We start from the raw sequence: 7,602 nt of genomic DNA, 5'->3' as shown, positions 1-7,602 counted from the left end.
AAAGATGAAACCATTTGATTACGATAAATGTGGCTTATTTTCAATAGTTCAGAGGCAAATTTCAAACGCTTCTAAGATTACCTTTGGAAGGTTATGCACATTTTTTTAATTTCCATTGGTTGTTGGGTGGGAAAGGGGTAGGGGGTAAAGTGTTTTGTTCTTTTGAGGATACTCAATTATATGTTTTCATACAAAAGCACCAAAGGTGTACATCAGGCCAGAATGAGACTTATTTCTTATCCTATCAGCTTCACACAGTTTATTTCAAAATTTGAGAAATAGTAATTGACTCCATACTGTCAAGGTCCGTTTAACAAATGAAATTTACCAATAATTTATCTTGATTTTCTTTCACTCCATTTCAGGCCAACAAGCTGCCAAGTTATTTACATTCCTGGTCTAAATGTTTTCTAAATATGTCTTTATCTATATACAAAATTGCGTTGTCGGTAGTGCTATACAAGGTGCCTTGTTTTACAATGGAAAGCATGTCACCTGAGAAGGTAATTGTCTAAGTATAGGGTGACGTGACATATTGCTTTTCAGCTGATTCCATAAATTGACTAAAATTTCAAAAAACTTTCTTCTCAAGATCCAGATATGGTAGAATCGAATACTCTTCATAGATGGAAAGGTCTTAAGTGCTTTACCAAAATAGTGAATTTCATGACCCTGGGGTCCTACGTTTCGCCCCTGGGAAGGGGGTAAACTTTACTATAGTTTATATAGGGAAATCACATTTTTGACGTGCATTTGTTTAATTTCCATTGGAATTAATTCAAACTTGGTTAGCATTATCAGTATTGGATAGCAGTTTAATGATATGCACAAATCAGCCCTGACTGACCCCAAGGGTCTGATGGGTGGGGCCAAAAATGGTCGAATTGACTGAAATTTCAAAAATCTTCTTTTAAGACCAAGATATGGTAGAATCAAATACTCTTCATAGATGAAAGGGTCTTAAGGTGCTTTACCAAAATTGTGAATTTCATGACTATGGGGTTTCACGTTTCCCCCTGGGAAGGGGGTAAACTTTATTATAGTTTATATAGGGAAATCTCATTTTGGACCAGCATTTGTTTAATTTCCATGGGAATTATTTTAGACTTGGTTAGCATTCTCAGTATTTGATAGAAGTTTGATGGTATGCACATATCAACCCTGACTAACCCTCAGGGGCTGATGGGTGGGGCAAAAAAGGGTTCAATTGACTGAAATTTCAAAAATCTTCTTCTCAAGACCAAGATATGGTAGAATCAAATACTCTTCATAGATGGAAGGGTTTTAAGGTGCTTTACCAAAGTTCAGCTGACTGACAGAACCTATATTTGTACATAGTACATATACTACCCAGATCTTTCACACTACATTTGCATTACATGAAGTTTAAGTTACCTTTGTTACAACATCGATAACATCAGTTTTTACATAACTCAGGTGACCGTTAAGGCCCATGGACCTCTTGTTGTCTCAAGATTCGCTATTGAGATTTCAAATCAAAACATACATGTACATGTGCATTAACTGTTTTGTTTTTCTGTTTCGTTGTCTTTAAAGCCATGTAGTTGTTACTCACTGCATCACTTACATTTCATTTCATGTTACATTACGTTTATTGATCATAATCAAGTCTAAGCTTAAAGGCATCATTCAGTTTCAGTTTGTGATACCATTCATAAACGCGTTTCAGGTCCTTTGGTTACTTTCAATAGGAGTCACTTATAATATGTCGATTAATGTTTGACATGCAAGTTAAACTAAATAGTTGTGACGATGAAGTTTAGTAAAGGTGAGACATCTTCCGCATTCTACTGACTGCGACGTTAACTACGCTACTGTTTACATAGACATTGTTGTTAGAACATCGATCATCATGACGAGAAGTGGTTTGCATAACGATAGGAACATGAACCATGATCATTTCCCATGACCCGGAAGATCTTTATAATACAGTTTAAGGTCAATTTTTTTTATTTGCAGTAAATATCAATAACATTCCTTTTATTTAATGAAACTTTTGGAAAACAATTATAATGCTTCAATAAATTAAGAATTATTTAATAAATACATGCATATATACAATATTACTAGTACTAGATTTAATATATAAAGTGTACCTTATATATTACACTCTCAAAAATAAGTGCACCATATTCATCAGCCAAACCATCACAAGAGAAGAAAGGGTTCTTCTGAGTATAAATATTCTGGAAACCAAAAGAAAATAAATATATATGTATTGCAGTATTAAAAGGTCATGATGACTATGACCAATATGACAGTTCGGGTTTGTGGAAGTTTCTATTTATAAATTTTGTGTGTAAATAAACATAACCAAATGCATTTATCTAAATATATATGGAATACACAAGCACCAGTAACATGTACTTACCATAAACATAGAGAGTAATCAGATCCTTGCATGTGACTTTCCCCCTTTTCTTGCACATATACAGGCACCCTGTAAGAAAAAGAAATAGCAACTGACTATAACAGAAAATAAATATCATTACCTCATTTCTGACTGTACATATTTTCAGTAAAATACAGGAAACATTTCAATTTCTAACCCAATTAGACATCACTCTCTACAATACATGGAGTTTCCTCACAAGATACTGGTAACCAAAAAGAGTCTGAAACCTTAATCATATCTTTTAGAAATCTTTGTTTAAAAAAAATGTTATACATGTATCTCTTCGATCCACTAAACATCAACAAACAGCATTTAAACCCTTCATTCCCTAAATCTGTTATTGAAAGTATTGTAAAAAAAATGTGTTCGCTTAAATGTTAAAATATTTCTGTTCAACATTCATATTTACAGTGGTGTTAAAATCCAATAATACATAAGTTGACATAAAATTGTACTGCAGTATTTTTTGGTCTGATTTTTGACAGCTAAATAAGTCTCATCAAGGGTCATTGACCTGTCAGAAGTTGCAGTAGGCAAAGTTATTTGACTTTGGTATGGAATCATCCTAAAAATAGAAGAAAGTAAGGGCTGGATTTTCATGAACTTGAAGAGTTGTGCCCCTTTGTTTGCTTTCCTATACATCTTGTTCTGCCAGTTTATCATTCATATTTTTATTTTTCCGTTTGTTATGCACTTCACATACATCTGATGAGAATGAGAGATATTTAAAAATTCACAAAATTCGCCAAGAAAGCTGAAAGTTACAAAAGGCCAAAAGGTGAAACTTGACACCATGCACGTCGGGTTTGAACATTTTACTGTATTGTTTGTTTTACTTTCTGTGTGGGGAGGATTTTTAATGCATCTCGACTGTTATATTAATCAAATAATTTTCATTTAGATGGTGTCCCTGAGAATTATTTCTTATATAATTTTAAAGTTTGTTTCAAGTAATACTCATACTCTCTGTTTTAAACTAGGAACACTTGTATTTGTGCGGTTATGATTGATTGTCTTCCTTTGGTTAATATTTCTGTGAGTTGTGTCCCTCACATGATTTCCTCACATTTTTTTCTGTTATATATCGGATATAGTTTGTTGCTTCTGTAAGTTCCAAGTTTCCTTTTAAATAAAATATGTCATGTTTAGGTGATTTTTGAGAATTGGTGGTTTTGCGAAATTTGCTTTTTGTTTTGCAAGGTACCAATATTTTTTTTGTTTATAACATATATAGGGTGCTCCCATAGCTACCACTTTCTTTAAAATATAGATTTTCTTCCTGCTGTTTTTGGATAAAAACATCCAGAAATTTTAGAAAGTTTTGAAGTTTTGCTTAAAACTTACCATACTGACAATGTCAGACAATTTCAGACATGCGAAACATATAATAATGTGTAATTCTTCTTGAATTTGGTGTACAGATAGATCTTGAATTGACAGATCTGTCAGATCAAATTACTTAAATTGGAGTCTACATAAAGAGTTATGTCCCTTTACTTTCTTTTTCAAGATTACATGAATCAAACAATTTTCTACTCGAGTCATCAAATATATCAAAACATAATTTACATACAATGTATATGGGGGAGGGGCTAAAAGTTCGCCCCCTTAAGAATCGAGGATTTATTTTCATGTCTACTACTTGGGGGACATTGAACCGACCAAAATAGATCTTCTGCCCCCATTGCGACACACTTGGGATCTTAAATCTTTCCTTTCTTTCTTCACTGTTCTGTCTTTCCTTGGTTGTGCCGCCTGAGAAGCACGGCGAAAACTTAAGGATCAGTCTGTCCGTCATCACACATTGTCATTGGCGGCGGCAGTCACATTTAAGTTTCCCAGACTTTGTTTGGCCACCATTTACCATATCAATTTGTAACTTTGTATGTGGCTTATTCATAATAGATTACAGATTAGATTAAGTTTGAATCACATGCTAATATTATTTTTTTTTGCTGGAGGTACATGTATGGCCCTTCACACATTGGAAGTTCTCATAATTAACTGGTTGCCATACTTTGTTCGTTACCACTTGCCACTTAGTATGCGGATTAATCATAATGGATTACAGTTAGAGTCCAAACCCTGTGTCAATATTTCATTTGTTGCTGAAGATATGGCCCTTCGCACATAAGAAATCTCATAATTAATGTTTTCCCAGTCTTTTTTTTCGCTACCACTTGCAACATCAATTTGTTACCTAATATGTGGCTTTGTCATAATGGATTACAGTTTGAGTTCAAATCCCATGTAAACATTCCTTTTTTTGCTGGAGTTATGGCCCTTCGCACATAAGAAATTATCAAAATAAACTTTTGTGTGGACTTATTTCGCTACCGCTTGCCATATCAATTTGAAACTTTGTTTGTAGCTTTACCATAATAGATTACAGAGTTTGAACCATGTATTAAAATTCAGTTTTTGACTGGAGTTATGGCCCTTTTGCACATAGGAAATTCTCATAATTAACTGTTTTCCATATCATTTGCAACTTAGTATACATGTAAAATGGATTACAGTTTGAGTTAGAATCCAGTGTCCATGTTCTATGTTTTCTGGAGTTATAGCCCTTTGCACATAGGAAATTCTTATAAGTAACTGTATCTGTTCCGTCAACACATGCACTTCCTTCGAATTGCAGCTTTCTTCTATAGGTGACACCCGTCCTCATATGGCCCTGGCTGTTCGAGGACATAAATCACCTGATACAGTACATCATTTGAAGTCCTTCTGTATGGCTTGATGATGTTTTCAAACCAATGGTCTAGAGCATTACTTGGTTAAGAAGACTGAATGCCGTTTAACAGAGAGCTCGAGTCTCTCTCATAATACTCTGGCTCCCTATGGGGAGTAGTGGGGTCCACAATTCAATTACACAATTTGTCGTGTCCCGTCTCTATTCAATGTAAACACTTAGCAACTTCATTCATTAACCGATTTTGGTCAAACTTTATACAAAGGTCAAGTTTGGTTATACTTCGGACATCTTTGTATTTCAGGGATCCAAGGTCAAGGCCAAGGTCACATTTGCTATATATAGAAAATCATCCTGTCCCGTCTCTATTCAATGTAAACACTTAGCAGCTTCATTCTTTCACGGATTTTGGTCAAACTTTATACATAGATAATCATCAACTGACTCAATTTAAACACTTAGCAACTTCATCCAATATGTTATGGAGATAGTAATAACATACAGAAAAAACATATGAATATTAAAACCAACTTATCAACTTTAAGTGTAGAACCTTGTGTGTGTGCATACATAGCATGGACTTTATGCAATGTAATAACATGTTTGCTTAACCTTTTGGATAGCTTTTCAGCCTTTGATATCAGAGGTCAAGGTCACTTACTATAAATAGAACATCAGTTTGTGCACTGTATTTCAAATTCTGTTGGACTGATTNTGGACTGATTACACTCTTGACTTTATACAGTGCTTCTTCAAAGAAAGTGCCTGCTTGGGACAACTTTCCAGGCCCAGGTGTTAGGTCTCTATGACTGTTACTATATGAATAGAGAATCAGTTTATAAAATGCACTACTTATATTTTGAGTTCTGTTGGGCTGATTACACTCAAGACTTTATCCATTGCTTTTATATAAAAAAAACTTGCTTTCACTAGTGTTTGCTACTTGTATACCTAACCACAGTTTCTTTTAAATCTTCAATAAACATAATTATGGATAATAGTCACGGCGGCATTAAAAATATATATATAAATCTTATTACCGGTTAGCTTGTAATAATAATAATAATATTTATTTTCCACATTTTTCAGATATATAAATAAGCCTACTGAATACCAAAGTTTCTTTTTAACTACTTACAAATAACAAATATTATCAAATAATACTGCTCGCTCTTCTTCTGAGTCTTTTCTTCAAAGAGAGTTGTACTCTGTGACATGCTACATTTTGTAAAACCCCAGTTTTGCTGTCATTGTGATGTGGACATACATGAATATGTAGTATTACAGCAAAAAGCATGCCATGATACCCTTTAAAGTGAAACGCCTCTTTTAAAAAGTGTTAATGAAGTGCTGATATCTCCTACCCATCTAATAAATCTGTTACATATATATGATTTAAATCATATCAACACTACAAACCATTTGGAAAAGGAAGATAAGTACTGGTTCAGTATAGCTATATACAATATTTTATGAAGCATTTACCAGCTATAAATCAATGAATTTCACAGAAGAAGATCTGTAGTCTTCCAGAAGATGATCTACTTGGCATTGTTCATCATCTTCATCATACATGACGTCATAAACTGCCGCAGGATCGCCATCTTTCCCAGACAAAGTACATGTCACAGTTCCATTGTACCATACTTTCTTTTGGCCGTCTATCCACTCATGTGAAATCCGCCTCCCAACAAATTATATCCTTTGATTTCGCTGGGATCTACTTGATCTACAAAAGCAATTATTTACAAATAAATATAAATGTATTTGTTTTTCAAAATAATGACTTACTAAATGTGAATGTATTGTTATATAACAAAAGGTCTAATGGGCCTGAACAGCACACATGAAAACCCGGAAATATGATAAACACATAGGCAGGGCCATGACATGAATATGTGTACCAAGTTCAGAACAATATGCACCATTGAACAGGTACATACCACACCTGTATCATACAAATGTGTGATATATCCTAGGATCATGGCCATGACACTATGATAACAATATGCTATGGCCCAGACACACTTTGTAGATGTCACTGATTCACGATCTTTGAGATATGACCCTGTGGTAAGGTTGTGACACACCCTTGGTCATGGGAAACAATTCTGTGAAGCATAATAAGAATCCAAGCAAGGAGTGCATAGATATTGTGGACAGTGTCATACAATAATATGCAACAAATATATGTGAGCATATCAAAATGTACCTAGTAAAGTCATTTGAGGAAAACGTTGACACACAGACAATCGACACCACACCATGGCATAAGCTTAAACTTGATCCTTCAGACAATATCCCTAAAGTCAAATCATATGCATTTGACTATACAAATAAAATTAAGATTAACAACATAAATACCTTGTGGAAGTAGGCACATCAGGGATTCTGTCTACTGAGTCTGATGACTGGGTGCATGTATGTGTCGAGGTAGAGGCTTGCAGGGCTTTCTTCTGATGGGGCTGAGATGAAGGAGTTTCCGGTGTTA

Source organism: Mizuhopecten yessoensis, unplaced genomic scaffold (assembly GCF_002113885.1).
Source record: "Mizuhopecten yessoensis strain PY_sf001 unplaced genomic scaffold, ASM211388v2 scaffold10919, whole genome shotgun sequence".
NCBI classification, from domain to species: Eukaryota; Metazoa; Mollusca; class Bivalvia; order Pectinida; family Pectinidae; genus Mizuhopecten; species Mizuhopecten yessoensis.
This window is presented reverse-complemented; position numbering follows the sequence as displayed.